Here is a 19,774-nt window from a genome sequence, read left to right as displayed (position 1 = left end):
AGTATTTCGGTTGTCATATTGAATTGTAATTTATGAGATCATTTGCATATTATAAGAAGCCACGCAAATCACAATTTTTTATTTAAGCATTTGTCTAATTTCACAAAAAGTCTAATTTATGTCACATATATGTAATTTTATTTTTCTACAATTATTTATTTTACGTACCTTTTATCGCGAGTTTTTGTTTTAAAGGATGTATCTAAACTTTTCGCATATCTGATCTTGAAGTAAAAGCATTATAAATTACATGAGCAAGAAACCATGTTAAATGAAATAATGTATTGTACGTATTGTTTAAGCGTGAAACATTACTATCTTCTACTAGTTAGAAGAACAACGCATATTTTAAACGTAGTTTGTCTTAATATGTCTTTTTTATCTCCTCCTCTCCCCCCCCCCTCCCCCAATGCCGCGGATACTTCTCCTGTATGCATATCTTCCATCTGAATTTCATTCTCGTAATTAATCATGGTTAGAAATATCTATATGCCGGACATTCCCAAATTTCATCCACGTTTCCGTTGGCATAATGAGAAAATGACCACGCGAATGCCCGAAATAACTTGCGAAATTTCTTGCGGATCCTTCGAGTGAGATTAATTGTTGTTATCATTGCACTGACATATTTTTGTTTAATTCAAGTTCGGGCATTGTGATGAGAGAATCTGATAAATTGTTGGATATTCTATCCGTTCGCTACCAGTCCGGCTGGGCTTGTGCTCAGCCGTTACATAGTTATCTTAATGACTTTTTTATGTTCGTTCGTGTAAGTTTCGAATATCCCCGCCTAATCGGGTTACTTGACCCCTCGACACTGAACTCGGTGCTTTATCTGGGCATATCATGCACATCGAGACATCGCAACACGAATTCTCCCGTCGGGACACGAATTTCAGCTGATGGCAATCGCGCTAATTACGCACGCAAAACTCGTGAAACCGATGAGAATCTGCAAAGAAATAAAAGTTGCGACAAAATACTATTCTGGCCGTATTGTTGTGATCTCTTTTTATATTGTGTCTTGTTTTTGTCGCGCCGTTTTACTTGTAGTTAAAACAATAAAAAAATTTTGTCTCTTTTTTAAATAAATACGTAATATTTATATAATATTTATATTTTTATATAAAAATTAGTCCGCTGGAAAATAGTACAGTCATTTACTAACAATAGAAAGGAGCATAAAATTTGTAAAGGGTAAAAAAAAACAAAGCAAATATGAAAAGATAATTTTCTTCTTTGCGCAATTGAAGCTTTAATTTTGCGTGACGATAAAAAATTAATCGTACATGGACTTGTAAGCTGTCGTGGATAAAATGTGGGGTGGAAAATGCGTAGGTAGAAGTAAATAGGATCGTATTCGCGACACCATTTACACTACCAAAGCAGTGCTTTACGAAAAGGCATGATTCTCGACGTTGACGAATGACATAAGAATAGGAAGTCCTACGCTCGTTGGTATCTCTTTCGTATACCACTTTGTAACTTTTCTTCGTGCGTTCCCCTATCACGAAATAAAGTCGCAAGGCCGACAACACCAGCAGCTGATGCTTATTGATGTCCATAATATAAAAAATATATATTTGCTTTCATAAAATCGTATAAATTGGTACATAGTCAATTTTGATTGATCTAAAAAAATTTAATTATATAAGCAAAAAATATTAATGTAATATAAAAAAAAAACAAATGCGAGCGCGATTATTCAGACATGTCAAAAGCTATTGATTTGAAGAGCTATTTAATTGCCTTTGAAACATTTCTGTTCCGCATAAACTGAAGGAGCAACATAATTGAACGTGAAGAATTTGACGAAAAAGAAAAACGAATACGAATAAAAATAAATAGGACTGAATTAAGGGGATCACTTTAACCATTATTGTGATATTCTGAAAAGAAGCGCGGTTCACGACATTGACGAATGGAGCGCAGAAAAGCGCTTCTGTGCCCTTCGTTCTTTCGCTTTCTCCCTCGTTTCCTTCCCCGGCTCCTGCGTTCCCTCTTCGTTTCACCATTATGCTACATAATTTAGTACTAACGTGATGGTGTTGGTGGTGGTGGTGATGGTGGTGGTGGTAGTGGTGGTGGTGGTAGCTACACCACCATTGGCAGCGGCAAACCACTGCCACCCCACCATCGGGTTTAACCGCCAAGAACCGCGGCTAGGAGCGAGTCGGCAAAAGGGAGGAAGCTTGAGGTCGACGGAGGAACCTTTGATCCTGCAGCCCTCACGGACTCGATCACTGTATTTGTATTGCCGTGAGAAGTGGGACACCGGAAAAAAGCTCCTCCTGCTCTATTTCACCCTCCACCAGTCTCACAATACCACAATTGTGGGTTTGCTTTCAGCTTCCTTGATACTACTGTTTCCAGCCGACTTCACATTTTATTTGTTACGAAAATAGGATGTCTTATATCTGTATGTTACTTATATATTAAGCTATCGGTGATTTTGACGTCAAGCATGAGAGACTACGCCCTGATTTGTACATCGTAGCATAATTTGTACATTGCCGTTATTTTCATATTTAGATTTTTTATAAAATATTAGGAAAAGCATATTTAACATAAAATCATAAAAAAAATAAAATCCTGTGATTACATACAATGCTTATTTCGAAGGATTTTATCCACAATACACAAACGCTTTTCACAAAGCGTTTTGTTGAAAACGCTTTCTACATTTATGTAACATTTATTAAAATATTAATCTCTTTTAATAGCTTTTAATGATTTAATTTATTAATATAAATTCTGGTTAATAATAGTAATATACATATATATATATATAACTTAATATAAAAAGAGTTTATAAAATCTTTTTGTAAACAAAATATAATTGATAATTATTAATTTTCGCTTATTTTCCCTAAAACAAGACATTTTAAATGTTTTGTTGCTATAATTAACATTAATACATTATTTCATATATTTATAATACATGTTGAATAATCTAAAATTTTTAAAATATTGTATTATAATTCTCTACGATAGAGTTTATATATTTATTCTCAAACATTTTCACACACAGTTTACAAACACTGTACGTTTAAAAAAAAATAGATCCATTCCTATTTAAAGATCAGAAATTTGTTTTTCGTATATACACCACGTATCAACGATACGTAAAACTAATCATCTGAAACGCCATAACAAGATACTATAAGAACGTGATAAACGACATTAACGTTCAAGCACTTGGTTCTACGCTCCAGTGCTACGCTCTGGATTTGACATACATACACACACACACACACACACACACACGCGCACACACACACACACACACACACACACAGATATATGATTTTTCGTTTCTCTAAAGCGAGTATATATGTGTAACGTTAGGTAAGCAAAACACCGATATTAAAAGATTTCATTACGCGAAAGCAAATTTACACTTATTACAATATCGTGAAACGTGTTGAAATTAAATTTCATATTAACATATAAATGTTTCATCCAGTCTCTCTTTATATCTTTAATAATTCATATCTCTTCTCAAATATCCTCTCTAAAATTACAAAAAAAAATGTTATGCGTATTTCTGTCTATTGCTGACAGTAATATTTTTCAATTAGTTCAATAGTATTCAGTTTATATTCACTAATTTCGTAAGTTCGTTCATCCGTATTAATCGGTCGTGCATCGCATGCCGCAGCGATATGACTGAACGTGGAAAATATCGGTCGATTTTCAGCGGGAATATTTAGTGGTCCTTCGACCGCTTACCGAAGTTTCCTCGCAGTTTGGGGTTGTGGCTGATACTTTATCGTGTAACAAATGGCAGTCCGATCGTACGTAAACATTTCAACCTCCCACGCCACAGAATTGATAGTGTTACAGAGTATCGCGGTCGCAGCTGCGCTCTTCGCCTCTCGAGATACGGAATTAATAGGGCGGCACATAGCGAAATATTCATTCAACCATACCAACTCACTATACTTTTCATGCATCATCGACTTCAATCTTGTACATGTAAAGAAAAATAATAACAAGTGCTCAATTATTTCTTTCTATAACTGTGGAAGGTAGTTCTATATATTTGTTCCATTGAAAATGAAGCAACCCTTAAACGCGACTTTTTTTTTTTAGCGTTGAATATATATCGCAACTCTGTACTTTTAATCGTAAAAGTAACGGGATTTATGATACTTCCGTAACAACTAATTGCCTTTACGTGACTCTCCGTGGTGGGAAACGACTTAAAATGGAGTTTGAATGGGATTTATTAATTATATCGGAGTCTCGGCATCTCTCAGGCTTTGCTATCCTTAGCGCTCGACAGAGCGGAGTTTCCGCTGTCGCTGTTGCTGCGCGACCAGCAGCGCGCGAGAACGTTGACCGTGTCGAGCGTCGAGTGCTTCATCCCCCTTCCGTTCATGTTCCTTCGTGGCGGCGGATATAATGTAACGGTGCAAGCACCCGCACTTACGCGTTCACGCGTGGAACCGAGAAACAAGAAGCGGCGCCGAGCCGATTTGCTCGATCGAATGTAAACAATGTTCAATCGACGTCGCTTCCTACCTATACCTATCCACCGCCGTCGTCGTTGTCGTCGTCGTAGTTGTCGATGATTATGCATCCCCCATTCGATATGCACTTCTCTCTACCCTTTTCGTGCAACTCATCTGTGAAAGCGGAAAAAGAGAACGACGCCACGAACGTAGTCGCGGGAGCATTTGCCAAATAGTCGCCCATTTTACGAAAGAGCTTGAAACATTTATCGTCACTCGAAGTAATAGCAGGACACCTTTTTACGATTAGTGAGATGAGTACCTCGTTCGGTATGATTATAATCTTTTTTTTTTTTAAGCATGCGCGCGGAATTTAGACTCTTAAAACAGACGCGATACTTAAGCATTTATATATACAGAACTTGCTGGAACGCACGGAATATAACGTGGCGTAAAAAATAGTCATCTATAAAATAATACGGAAAATCGTTAAGGAAGCTAGATATAGTTTTAGAGTACAGCATTTAAAATCACGCTATTATGTAAGTTCTAACTGTTAAATACGTCCGTGCAACCACGAGAGTTTCAACGAAAAGTTCTTGAAGGCAGAATCTAGAAATGTGAGTAACGTTGATGGAGAGGAAAAAGCATCAGAGAACAGAGAAATAAAACGATAGAGAGAAAGAGAGAGAGAGAGAGAGAGAGAGAGAGAGAGAGAAAGAGAGAGAGAGAATAGAGAGGAGGAAACGGAGAAAGAGAAAAAGGAATATTGGACTTTTAGCACCGAGTGGTCCTTAAAAAAAGAGCTAGAGCCATATACGCGATGCCCACTTGCTGCGATGAAACGTCAGAAGCCGAAACTGTAGCTGCAACTCGGGGGAGGGAAAAAAAGCGTGCGCGATGTACTCGTAACTACAGCGATGATAATGCCACTCTGCGAATGCATCCAAAGAGAACTGACGAAGCGTCAGAATTTCAAAAGCCGCTTCTGACTGAAATACATTGCGGGGAATCGCGTTCCCGTTTCTTTATCCCTCTTTTTTTTTTTTTATAACCGTTTCTCCGTATCCGCCCCTCCCTCACCCTTCCCCCTTATCCCTGTCGTACAGCGCGCCCTGCCATCTGCGTCGCGCTTTTTTTCAAAGTGGAAATGCACTTACACGTATATATACCCCGTGCGAACATATTGCATGCTCGACCGAGTGACGAAATGGACACAGCCGGGAGGAAACGGAGGTACACCGGAAAATGGTATGCTGTTTTTATTCCTGTTCCGTCAAAACGGAACAGATACCTTTCCGTTCGTTCGACCTGTTTTCAGAAAGAATTCGTAAAGAAAAATGACGCCTCGACGCCAAAGTGATACAACGCGAAACGTTACAATGTTTTTGTAGATTTAGTTTCGGCGTAACGCGATTTCCGACACGAGTGAATAAGAAGAACATTTGTTTACGGCACTCAACGGCAATTTAGAAGATGCAATCGTAAAAATACAATCAGTTAGAATTCCCACTTATTTCGCCTTATTCGCGCCGCGTTTCACTCTCGTCTGCTAACGGCGCGGCTCTCTTGAACACGCAGCAACACAGTTTTATAGATAAAAATAACAACGAGCGTATTTCACGCTCTTCACTTTTGCAGAGTTGCAACGAGTTCATTCGTTTCGGCGTAAGAATACTTCAAACATCCAGCGAAACTTAATTCTTTTCTCCTGCACACGCCCAACCTTCTATAGAGAAAAATCGCGCGGAAATGGTCGCCGTTTTTGTGAAAATCTCACTACGTGCGCGCAATGTGCGCTCGCGTTAATGTGTTGACTTATGAACAGTTTGAAGAAATAAATATTTGCCCGAATAGACGGACAGCAATGAAATGAAAGCTTCAGAAAAAGGCAAGATAAGTGTAGATAAGAACAGCTTACAAAGGAGAAAAGTGTAAGAAGTACAATTTATTAACGCGAAGTTTAAAAGAAAGATAAAAATTTTTATTAAAAAATCACATATTATACGAAGAGGAGATGCTTAAATAAAAGGTCCAATGTCAAGTTCGATCAATTTCAAAAAATATCTCACAAGACACATTAGAAAACAGGTTTATGCTTTCTGTTAGACGTAGTCAATTTGTGTCGGCAACATCATTCGTGTTAAATTCCTTATACCTCAATTAATACTACTAGCGTCGTTTACCGTAATCTTCTTCCTCATTTCCGAGCTTAGATCCTGCATCTAATCAACCTGCTACTGAAATTCTCCGATGATAGTGCAAGCGTTTCGTAACCGCGTCATAACCGCGGCAACAGCGTTCTAAGCGGTGGCAAGAGATGTAAAGCGCTAATTATAGCGATTATAGCGATTAAAGCATGAAATCCATACACTTCGACCTAAATCTGAAGAAGTTGGAGACCGACTTTAAAATAAATTTTTTAATCTCCATTCCATACTTCTATTAATAATAATTTGTTTCGACAAATATAGCTTCCCATAATTGTGTACTATTAATATAGAATATTAATAATATGAAGATTATTACACACACACACACACACACACTCTAAAGATATAGATTTAAATAATTTTTTAAAAGAAAAAATCGGAAAAACTATGTATATCAAATTCAGTTTATACACTATTCTGTAACATAATATCATAGAATAAGTGTAAAGAAAAAAACAAAACGCAAATCGAATTAAGTCAAAGAAATTTTTCTGACAATGAGATTGAATATTTTATCTTCTCTTGATATCGCTTTCATGAGAATGTCTGAGATCATCTATTAAAGTTATAAATCGAAATTCTCGATTAGAGGTTAAAGCCACAGGAAAATTAATAAGATACCATATTATCGAACAAGATGCAAGTTAATTATCTACGGCAAAGGTTTCAAAACTAAAGCATAATATTTCGAAGTCCTATCGGAACCATAATTTTGAAACGAGCAAGAAAGCTACGTAGCGATCTTTAGGTTTCGCACTCACATTGTGCTTGCATTTATTAATGTCGATGTATGGCCGTTGTACAGAAAAAAAGCAACGATAATATTTCACAATGAAAAAAAGTATTTAGGATACAAAATAGAAGACAATATTTTTACAAAGCCCAGAAAGAGAGCCGCAAAGAGAGCGAAGAATCATCATTTAAGCTAAACAGGCGTAAAAGAAAGCGTAACGATGGTGGCCAAACGTAGCACATTTTTCACATTATTTTATCGTAATGATCGCTCGTACCGAGGAAAATTTACTCGTTCAGGACGAAGTACAGCTGGTCGAACGTCTTGTTTGGATGATAACTTGCGCCACTTTCGACAACGTTAGACGCTAACGATGCGCCAAGATACAACGACGTTCATTGATGTTACGAGGCACGAAATAGCTTTCAAGAGCATCTCATTGTCGGTGAAAAGATGTTTGTTAACACTTGACTTGGCTCCAAAGGAAAGTACTGCTATCATCTGATACTGTTAGCAGAGAATGTATGCATAAGTATCTACAGTGTATGAATAATTTACATGGTGTTTAGAGATTCTTTATTGGTTTTTTTCTTTTTTTTTTTTACCAAAGTGTGTTTCTTTAATAACGATACTTTTCTAAGACAATGTTTATAATTTATAAATATTGCCTTAAAATTGCCATTAAAAGTTATAATTGTTTCTAATAAATACAAATTTCTTATTTATATACATGAATGCACATATAAACTTATGTCCGAAAATCTTTTATTGAAAAGTTCAACGATTTTTATCACTTATTTAATATATGGACTTTTTCTCTCTCGTTAACATGTTTGGTCCCGATCTTTTCGGACATATATAAGAAAATCTTATTATTCTAAAACAAAGTATTGTCCTTAGTTTTGTTAGATTAAATTATTACAACTAAATAAATTTACACGATTACTTCTTTGAATATCGTTTCTGTGCATAAGCGCTTTGTAGAAAAATAAATTGCGCAATCAATATCGTTTATGAGAATGGTGTGACACATTATACCTTCGCTGCAACTATTTATGCACATTGACGCTGTGTGTTATCCGATTCGTACATCTTCAGCCACATTAATGATTAAATGTAACTGTGGTAAATTATAGGTTGCTTCCGGCAGCACTGCCGTCTAACAGCGCAATGACACGAAACGCAATGCACGGAATATCTCGCGTCATTTAAAAAAGTTTTGTTTCTCACGTGTATTATAGAGGTGGAGAACTATCGATGGTCACCACTATCTAACTATCGATAGTTTTCGATAATATAAAATATATTTATAAAACGTATTTTGTGTATTATTACATAACACGTTTACAAAATTAATCAAATTAATTATTCGTATAAATACAGAATTTTTAAAAATGTTTGAATATATTTGTCAGTTTTTAGGGACATTAATAAAATTAAAAAAGATGTGATTAAAATAAAAATTTATGATTTGATTATATTTTACAAAAAATTTTAATATAAAAAAATTCGTTTTTATTATTTTTGTTTACATAAAATTTTAAAAAACTAATAAATTTAGCTTCGGCAGAAACATTAGCTGTTCTTATTTTAAAGACACATTTTAGCTGTCATGGCTAAATTTTAGCTTCGGTAACGAATCCTTTTTCTGTGTGTACATTCTGCCTTTCTGCTTCTATCATTATTAAAATTTGTCTTTGTAATAACATTTACGGTGGCAATAAAAAATAAAACAAACTATCAAAAACTATTGATAGTTGTAAAAATACTATCGATAATTTTTGATAGTCAAAACTATCGATAATTATCGATAGTGCATCGATAGTTCTCCACCTCTAGTACGCACATGAAAATATCTTTCAAGAGAGCAGGCCGCGATTGTTTTTATTTTTCACGCTCTCAATAGCTATAACAACAATAATTGTAGGAAATATATCTTCAATAATTGATATATAAATTCCTGTGATACAGACTTCAAAAAATGGAAAATTGAAAAATAGATTTTGCGATAGGCCCATTACTTCTCGTCATTAGTAACTTGGCGATATCTACGTGATCCTGGGATCTCATTCGCAAATTCGTAATTCGCTTTCACACGCAGCCGGTATCTCTTAATGATCGGTTCTAACGCGACCAGGGTCGCCGACGATTGCGATAAAGCACGACGGGTAGGGGAACAAGCGACGGCGGGGAGCATGGTGGACAAAACGCAACCGGCAAGGTGAGCGAAACGTGTCGCACGCGTTTCTCGCACTTTATCATAACTCGGGATCGAACGGTCGGAGGTGCCGCTGGTACACGAGTGGCTGAACGATAACGTATGCACGCCGCTTCCGACTACGCCGGTCGGATACGGCGGTCAGACGTATCGGCGTCGCTGATAAGCGCCGCCGTTCGATTCTGCTTTCTACTGGAAAAGACGTACACGCATACGCAAACAGGCAAGCTCGTTCTTTAGTAGTGAACGCGGGGCGCAAGGCGGTTTTATCGCGTGGCTTTAATAATTTATTAACTATCAGGAAAGATGAATATAATTTCTATATGAAAGAACGCGAAGGTTAAAGGAAATAATATGCGAGAGGTGTAAAATGTGTGGAAGTGTAGATAATTCCGCGACGTTAAAAATATATTTTAATTGTTTATAGACTGTAATAACGTATTAAATATTAAAGATGCCAAATATTTCATATGTGAGGGCAAAAAAGAGATAATGGGAACGTATATATGTATAAACAGATTAAATAAAGAAGTCAAGTGTACGAGAGATAAAAACATTTTTCTGACGTTTCCGACGTTTATATACTTAAATAAAACACATTGTATTTTAAAATAACGAGAAGTTTATTCTTTGAAATTAAATTCTCTCTTATATCTAATTAATATATTAATGCAAAACAATTAATTATATTTTATAATATATAAACAAACTTGGATATGTATTTTTTTATTCAGCCATTCGTGTTACACGCGCCGAACTGTTTACCGATTCGTTTATTTCTTTTAGGGGGATGCTGCAGTACCCGTCAAACTTGATTGAAGCTTGATAATGTAGTCATTTGTGCATATTATTAATAAAATTTCGTATGATTCTTTTTATAAATTTGAAAATCTATTGCCAGAATTAAAATATTAATATCAATCTGTAAATGCGACTTTATACCGAAAACAAAAAGAAATTTGTGTTGATCTATTTATTAACTTTTCACACGCATTTCCATCTAAATTTTCATAAAATCATTTTATTTTAATTAGTCATCAAAGTTTAACTTTAAGAATTCAACATCGTTTGTTTCTATCATCTACGTGTCTGGAATGTCGAATTTCGTGAGCACAAATTGCAGATCTTTTATATTAATCAAATATTATTACTACGTGACAGTTCCACGCGTCATATTTGACCATGAAATGGTAAAAGTATAGTGAATTACAATTTTTTCCCGTTTTTCGCATGAACTCTCCAATCCAAAGTAATGGTAATGCATATACTTTCATTCTGGAAAAAGATTTCCAAATTTATATAAAGCAATAGGACGAATTCTTTTGACAAAATTTATTGCATTTAATCAATAAAACAAACCTGTCCCCTTAATTTCTACAATTGCCACGCTTCACTCTTATCGATTCTCTTAAAGTAAACGTCGGTTGTTTCAAAACGTTCGTTTCAAAAGCAGGACGACTACAGACGTCCTGCTTTAGACGCGCTAATTAGACAAGCAGTTTTTATTAGCGGCACGAAGACGTAGAGTCCGGAGACACTAGACCGAGATCCGCACGCAATAGCTTTAAAGTAATATTGTCGCCGCAAAATCCCCAAAAGCTCTTACCACGTAGTAGCGAAGAACGCGTCTGTGACGAGAAACTCTCGTCTCCGTCAGAGATTTATTAGATACCTTCCGGTCGGAGAATTCGTTGACAGTCACGGCGGTGCCCACAGCAAGAAAACAAGATCTCACTGAGAACGTGAGCCGCGCTTTGTGGTCCATAAAGGGATGGCGCTTATATATCCGACATCGCGGAAGAACCAACGTACGACGCTTACGATGGTGGTGGTAGTGATGGCGTAATAGTGTGGTGGTGGTGGAACGTATTACGCGCTCTTATCGCAATGACATACTTCGTACAGAAGGAGGAAAATTGTATCCCTTGAAATGACGCGAGGTTAACTGAACAATGTAACGATGCCGTGTATCGTTTCTGGTGCTGCCGTCGCCGTCGCCGCTGCTGCCGGTGGCAGCGAGGTAACGAGAGAGAAAGAGAGAGAGAGAGAGAGAGAGAGCGCGAGAAAGCATTGAACGTACATCTCGTAGAGACCGCGAGACGTGAAGAGTGGCGACGACAATACCATGGCGACACATCATCACAATTTCGTTTCCGCGCCGTCCGTTTCGCGAGATGTACCACGCCGCGCCGCGGCAAAATAAAGTTTCGGCCCGCCGAATTAATCTATTAAATCTTTTACGTGCCCCTTAGGAGAGAATTACGGAAACTCGGGCAATTAAAAAGTTCTCGCGGCCGCGGTCTTAATGCAGCAGCAGTAGGCGGCTTGGCGGCACGAGAGGCGCCGTTAAAGGTCACATTATGGTGAATCGGGGCCGCGATTTTCAATCGGCGACGTAAGGACGGCGACAGGAATGGCACGAGAAGCCTTCGACGACGTACCGTCAGATAGCTTATTGTACGTTAACGTACATAACGCGGAGAGTTTCAACCTGCGAAACGAGAGCAGGCGGCGGACTGACGCATCGAGGGTATCGTTTAACGATACACTAGCTATTTGGGACGCGCGCGTTGTTGGTTCAATGGTTCGCGCAACAATGAGCCTTTTCGACGCGTGTGCGGGAACTCCTTTCGCGCGTGACACGATTTCTCTAATTTAATTATGTTATCACACACATACACACACACACACACGTTCGTTCTTTCATCGTCCGAGTCCCTTCGCGGTAACCGTAGAGCTCGACCTGCCATCGAGCGTGTCGAGCGCGTTCCGAAAAAAATGTTGCACGATGAGGCGTCTTGAATATCCGAACAGACGTACCGCAATTTCATTCGCGTCCGCGCCCATATACGCGGAAATCAAATTAAATAAATTTTCGCGCGTTGAATTCGCGATGAAGTCCCGCGTCCATTATGCCTTTTCCTTTGCCGAGAGTCCTTTTATTATACGCGCATCCGCTTTACGCAGATAACGCTCGAATGGTGGACGCGATATACGATAATGCAATGTTCCGGGGACGGTTCAATGCGCGCGCGTGCAAACTCCGCCGCTGAAATATTTGTAAGCAGGATGTTCGCCCGCGCTCTTTCGGAATAATTAATTACCCCCCCCCGGATGGCGTGCGCGACGTATGGCCACGTGGCAGATGATTCATTAGAGGAGGACGCGGAGGAGACGGCGTGCAGGTAAATTCTCTGTCGGGAATACGATCTCCTCTCTCGTTTTTTTTTTTTTTTTTTTTTGTTTTTTTTTCCCCAGGAGGAAAATCCGATCGCGTTCGGACAAGCTCGGCCCCCGCCGCGCCGGATAATAACGCATGCCGCACCTTGCGCTACAGCAGTCGAAGCGGAAACAACGGAACTTATCGAGGATATCGTTTATCGATACTTTTCAACACCGGGAATGCACGCGGGACCGGGGGGGGGGGAAGGGGGAGGACAAGGGGGATCAACTGTACGCGATAACACTTCGACGTCGTCGGGTTTGCCGAGACGATTCAAAGGGGGCCGTGCGCGACGCGACGTGGACGTCTCCCTCCTCATCCGTTATTAATCTACCAGAAAATGACGACCACCCCCACGTCTGCTCGCTGAAGTATAAAACTCGATTCACGATATATTCGGTGCAGCCACCGGCAAGAGACGGGCCGATATCGTATCGACGCAACATTATATGATGTAATTCATATCGAAATTGTCAAGTCTTTAAACGTCATCAATATAAGCTGATATTGATGGTAGATGATATTGTCGAAAAGAATTGTTTGACGATGAATATCGTGACACATATTCCAGTATATTAGATCTCTGAGGTTTTCTTATAAATGATAATTTTTTAGTTGGGGGTGGAATTAGTGGATATCTTTGTTTAGTTTTGCAATTATTAATCGGCTGATATTTATGGAAAAACGACCTTTTATGTTTTCTTGAACAAAATATTGGTTATTCTTACAATAAGGATATTATAGGATCATAAAATTTACAATTTAAGAAAATTGTAAATATAATAAAAATTTGATATTTTAATTACGTACTTAAGTTATAACGCTATGTTACTGCTATAACAATTATTATCGTAATTCACGTGCGTAATTAAAATTACAAATCTTTGATAGCTACAGATATTTACAGTTTCCTTAGATAATCTGTTACACATATTTGACATATTTATTTAGTAAATTTGAATTTTTTATTTCTTTATAATAATTTAAGAAATGCAAATATGTGTGCTTTTCTCTCTCTCTTACTTACACGATGGAGTAGGATAGAATTCTCTGAAATTCTCAAAAATTTTGTAGCCAACAATAAATCGTTTAAAATTCCAAATGCCACGTGAATTCGCATGCAAAATTTGCATGCGTGAGTGGCATGGTTATGCCGAAACGGGATGTAAGGGTTAATGCGAATTGTGGAAAAGTGCCCGATGTAAATTGTATGATTCATACCGCGATATAAATATGCATTACGCCAAGGAATATACAGCGCCGAATATTGCAAAAATCGCTGGAGCTTGTATACCATTATTCTTTCGGGGCGTAATACCTGGCGCCAGCCAAACGAACGCCGCAGAAGTAACGGAGATGCCGTGCATATATGTACATTTGTGTTTTCCCCCCAGTTGAAAATCTTCTACGGAATATAACATTGAAAGACGTTTCCCCGATTGTACGCGAGACACAATAAATGGGCTTGACAGACATATAGTTTTGTTCCATATAAGCGATGTCTCGCCACCGAAAGATATATATCGGACATATCGTTTAGCAACATCGTACAATATGAACGCGATACACAACGAGCGTGGATTTATGTCAGAAATGAGAAAACGTAAGCTAAAAAGACGCTAATACTGTGACATGTGTATTCGAAACTGTACAAATATCAGTACATAATTGCTTGGTATTAGAGAACGTGTATTTCTTCAAAATTGATAGCCATGTTACGATAAATTTATGGTTATAATAAAGTTGTCCCAACGATATTGCAAATAATAAAACGGATATTCTTTCTTTAGCTTTTTTTTTTTTTTGAAGAAGCTGATTTGCGTTAAATCGACGCTATTCAGATCATCTATTGTACCAATACGTTCTACCGATGTCGATATCGACATGAAATAATGAAGCACTCAGGCTAATGAAGTCTATTGTGTTGCAATATGTGGGACTCAATAACTATCCAATCAAAAAATTTTTCCGAAACTGTTTTACATGATTTAACATGAAGTTGAGTTCCGAATTAGTGTTTCTGAATTAGTTTATTGAAAAAGAAATTATCGCGACGTTTGAGATAGCGGCCTTTTGGTGCAAACCAATAGACGTGACCAATTTCTGGAACATCTTACGAGATACTTATTGCTCAAATATTCCAGTTAATACCCGTGTATTAACTTATGCCGAGACACACATGAAGTTTAATCTTATGCGCGGATACACAGAATCTCCGAAACTAGAGTGTGTGTCTTAGCTAGCTCAGGTTAAACCGTGATCTGCGTGAAATATTACATCGTGCTAGTCCTTAGAATATGTCCGTGCCATACACCGGTAAATGCCTAACGTCTTGTACAAACAGGCTGGCGTTATCTCGGCCGAGACCGTAGACGATGGAAGGCCGCAGGACATAGTGGCACGGTGGATAGGAGTTCCTGCGACGTCGGGAGGTTCCGGATATATATATGCGAAAAGTAGGTGGGAGCAATACCATCAGGGAGGACCAAAAGTTCCCTTGGCACTCCCCCTCTCTCTCTCTATCTCTCTCTCTCTCTCTCTCTCTCTCTCTCTCTCTCTCTCTCTCTCTCTCTCTCTCTCTCTCTCTCTCTCTCTTACGTGCCGCGATAGCTTAAAACCGCAGGGTACGCGATAATAGTCAGTGATAGGTCCACCAAGGGTAGGCAGTGGTTCCGCCGGCTATTCAGGACGAAGCCTCCTTTGGGATTGCGTCTTATATGCGGACAACCACGAGAATCAACCCCCCCCTCCAATATATGCAGAGATATGTGTATATTGCGCATCTCCACGATCGTTCGCACGATTCCGCACAGTAGATGCGCGCTTTTTCGATAATATCGCGAGAAAATATTCTTACGATTTCCTGTGCAACACGTACGCTATTTTCACACACGAGAAATACCTTCCGTTATTCTCTCGATCGAGTCCGTCGGAGTATCCTTTTACGGAAGCTAGCGTCAAGAGTTTCTTTGCACAACTGATAGCTTTCGCAAAACTATACCTGAGTGATATCCTTTTACACTGTTTATTTTTATTTTCTTGCGGATAGATAAAGACAGATTTTAAATTAAACAAACGCGATTTACCTTTAATTTTGTCTAATTCTCTCTCTCTCTCTCTCTCTCTCTCTCTCTCTCTCTCTCTCTCTCTGCTGAAAAATCTAGTAGTTAAGAAATTTATTTAAATCATACACAATATTTTGTAAACGCGTAATTGCGTTTATGATTTACGACTTGTGTTTGTCCAGATCTGCAGAGCGGTATTTCTTAGCTTATTGCGCAAAAGCACACACCAAGCTAAAGATCATAAGTGTACATCGAGACGTTGTATGGAAGACAAGAAGGCTTCCGCACACCGCGGCAGCATTAGAATAAACGAGCACTGAAAGTCTAAATAGGGTTCTTATGGGAATTATGATAGCCTTAGCTGGTGGCTAACTAAAGTTTAAGTAATTTATCCTCGCTACAATTTTCTACCGCACAAACTCATATCGGTATTAAGACAACAAGCGATTTGTTATTTTATAGTAGCCAAGTTATAACGATAACTTATTGTTAGTGTATCATGTTTTACTGAACTTTTGCAATCAGATCCATTTATTATTTATTAATAAATAATTATTATATCTAGGGGGGGGGGGACTTATACCGGATTGTATACTATATAGAGTATATCAAATATTTAGCGTTAACGAAAATATTCAATATGATTTAGTTAATAGTACATTTAATACAGTCAAAATTAATCACGCAAATTGACATTCATAAATATTTAAAAGCAAACATTTGCCTCGACTCGTCTTTCGGGATTTCGAACATTCGCCTCGTACGTTTCCGCAAGTTTCACGGACTCTATAGCTTATCGAGGTCCATAAAATCTCAAATGTATTTTGCAACGGCAGCAGGAAGAAATTCTTGTCCTCCTAGAGTTCTTGTCATTACGGAAAAGTCCTTCGAAAGTACTTCTAAGTCTTGAAAAATTTTACGAGGTCCTCCTTGTCATTTTCTAACGACTAAACTGTTTTGCTACGACATCAGTTTAGCAGTTTCATAACAGACTTAAATCTTTAATTAATTAATACTAATAATTAATACCGTCTATTAATATTAAGAAATTTAATAAGAAACTTATTTAAAAATACAAAAAGATATTTAAAAGATCAAAATCTATAATAAAGAATAAATAACAAAAGAAAGAGAATTCATTATTTTTATATAATGATTAATAATTGCATATTATTATAAATTTTTTAATCGTGTCAATAAAATAAAGATAGTACACGTTTAGTCTTTCTCTCTCTCTCTCTCTCTCTCTCTCTCTCTCTCTCTCTCTCTCTCTCTCTCTCTCTCTCTCTCCTCCTTCTCTTCCTCTTTATTTACTCTAACTTTAGTTTCTTTTATTAAGCAATCTGGTCGCTTATCAAGGTATCACGTGTAATGATTCGTCGCAATGGATGACATAGCAATGTTTAATCACGATATCCGGGACGTCCGACCAGCATAGCTAATGAGGCAAAATGTCTTCAATTAAGTGTATCACAAGGTATCGACATATCGCATACAAGATAACGAGGCACAGCCGTCATATGACGCGATCGATATTGCGCTGCAGAGAGTCCCTTTGAACATGTATACATATAGACGTTCGTACGTGTATAACCGATAGGAACGAGGTGCGTATTAGCAAACATCAAGCGGGCTAATTTAAAATTAACTAATCACTCGCAGATAAATGTAGTTACGGCATCACGTCGAAATGTAAATTAGCATTGGGTTGCTAATTGCCTATGTACGGATTAGACGGTCATTATGCGGCTAATTATGCTGCAATAAATTAAATGCAATAATATATGGCTGAATGTTACTATACCACTGTGCATGAAAGAATATCACTTTGCTCGCATACACTGAGGTTTTCTTTATATACTTTAATAGATAAGACTTGCAAATATCAAATTCTCAAAAAATAAGATTAAAGAGACGACTTTGAATTATTTTTTAATATTTTACCACGATGTATAATACTTTTTCACGTTTTGCTAATACCAAGTATCCGCTTCGGGATTCCTCCCAAATAATCACTGTTTCCGCATTGAACGTAAATTGCAGCCATTATAAAGTAATTAGTAGCGCTTCCACGACATATTAATCGAGATCACGATTTTCGAGTGATATGTTTATTAGTCTGGTACGCTATGCGGGCTCATATATAAATTGGCACCGATTTAATTATCAGGCCCCTGCTATTGACAGATGCGCGCATACTCGGCTTTGATCGAAATTCTCTAACAAAGCGGTTGCTTGGCTCGTAGATCTTAGAGCGTAAGAGAGCAAATAGCGTCCTCTGCGACAGATCGATATGGATGCACGTGTGTATACCTATACGTCAATAATCAATTAAATTATCGGCAAACGCATCTAGGTAGACGCCGTCCTAATTTGCGCCTCCAATGTCCAAATCGCTATAGCGGCGTACAGTTATAGGACCAGCCGTTTGCTAATTATTTGCGGCAGGCAGAAAACGCGATCTAAACGGGCGATACCGCATCGCGCACTCCGCGCGAGGGTCGTTAATGATATTTCGGTAACATCAGGTCGCAAGTGTGCACTAATTAACGCTGTGTCGATAGCAATGCTACACGTCCTGGTACGCCAAGAAACACATAGGCGTACGGCTATAACTGCGGCGTCATATTGCGTTTACAATCTATCAAAACGCGATAAATCCCGTCGCGAAATTATCCACGAGCGGCAAAATCCTCGTACGGCGACACTGGAGCCGTGCAAAACGAATTTAATCATATTCATTATTACACGTATCGTAAATTATCCATATTCAAAGAATGTTTTTGGGGAGAGGAAAGTTAACAGAATGCTGTTATAAATCAAATTCCCGAAAATTATATATAGTTAAAAATTGTCCATTACACATACGCATATGAGTCCGTCAGTATTTATTATAATTTAACAAAATACAGGGGCGCGATAATTACTAAAATGATATTTTTGATAATGTACCATCGTAGCAATTTTCGTGGGAAAATATAGCGCAAAATTGCCATACATTAATATTTATTACCCTGGTTCGATTCTTCATTTATCGTGTCATTAATATCCGGTTCTCTAATAGTGGAATACATAAATAAATATCTGCAAATACGTAAATATACGATGACTCGGGGTTGCGATTATATCCGCGGTTTGTTCACGTTTACTTACACAAACTCGCAAACGAAATCCCTTCGTGTCTGCATCAACTCTAGTATAAGCGGATCGATTTTAACCACAGAAATTTCCTACACATATAACATTATATCTGTTTTTAGTCCGGGATTAATTTTTTTTTTTTATATTTTACCTCTAAGCTGACGCCATTCAAGTTTTTATTCATTTCCGCTCGTTAAATGTACCATCGATATGTAGACAAGTCGACATACATAGACTCGGATGGTGAATGACGGTAACTAACTGGTGTATCCGTCTCCGTGCGCGCCGTGTGTGAATCGTGTCGTGACGCTTTCCCGATCGTTCGCTAGACCAAAAAATTCGAGGTATTTATTATAGGTAAATTGCCAGTTGAGTTACCCCGCGAGAGATATTAAATCGCGTGACAGCGTAACGTCGCATCCGAGCGAAAGCAATTAATTAATGTCGATTGATGTGAATACCTTTCGCGTGGACATTCACGGCTCAGCTACGATATAAACGCAGTCAGTGCCGCGGAAGCTGGATAGTGTCTAGCAACTTAGTTTCGAACCTTCTATCTACGATCAATTACTCTTCGTGCAGTTAATTACTCTTTGTCTAGCTCCCATAGCAATACGTTATTCTCTCCTTATTCTCACGATGGTTCGGAAAGGCGTTATCTTATGAAACCTGCATGAATTTTAAAACGTCGTTTCCTTTGTATAACGACAAATTCATCAGAGAG

At 38.1% G+C, this 19,774-nt stretch overlaps 1 protein-coding gene and 1 long non-coding RNA gene across 7 annotated transcripts in view; one reads left to right on the top strand and one right to left on the bottom strand.

The window, feature by feature from the left end:
- Positions 1-19,774, bottom strand: part of LOC105828424 — a 282,603-nt gene that overhangs the window by 185,116 nt on the left and 77,713 nt on the right. Inside the window, exon 5 of one of the 4 annotated variants that reach the window (XR_004965012.1) lies at positions 1,290-7,910. The exons of the other annotated variants lie outside the window; for them this stretch is intronic. This is a non-coding gene — a long non-coding RNA (uncharacterized LOC105828424). Of the gene's footprint in view, positions 1-1,289; positions 7,911-19,774 lie in introns of those variants that run through there. 4 annotated transcript variants of the gene reach the window in all.
- LOC105834291 (discoidin domain-containing receptor 2) overlaps positions 1-19,774 on the top strand; it is a 77,477-nt gene that overhangs the window by 17,020 nt on the left and 40,683 nt on the right. The window contains exon 2 of one of the 3 annotated variants that reach the window (XM_028191291.2): positions 15,189-15,300. The exons of the other annotated variants lie outside the window; for them this stretch is intronic. The gene's annotated coding sequence lies outside the window, so the exon portion shown is untranslated. The remainder of the gene's footprint in view (positions 1-15,188; positions 15,301-19,774) is intronic. 3 annotated transcript variants of the gene reach the window in all.

Source organism: Monomorium pharaonis, chromosome 11 (assembly GCF_013373865.1).
Source record: "Monomorium pharaonis isolate MP-MQ-018 chromosome 11, ASM1337386v2, whole genome shotgun sequence".
Taxonomy (NCBI): Eukaryota; Metazoa; Arthropoda; class Insecta; order Hymenoptera; family Formicidae; genus Monomorium; species Monomorium pharaonis.
Note: the sequence above shows the minus strand (reverse complement) of the source record. Positions and strands in the feature narration are given on the sequence as shown.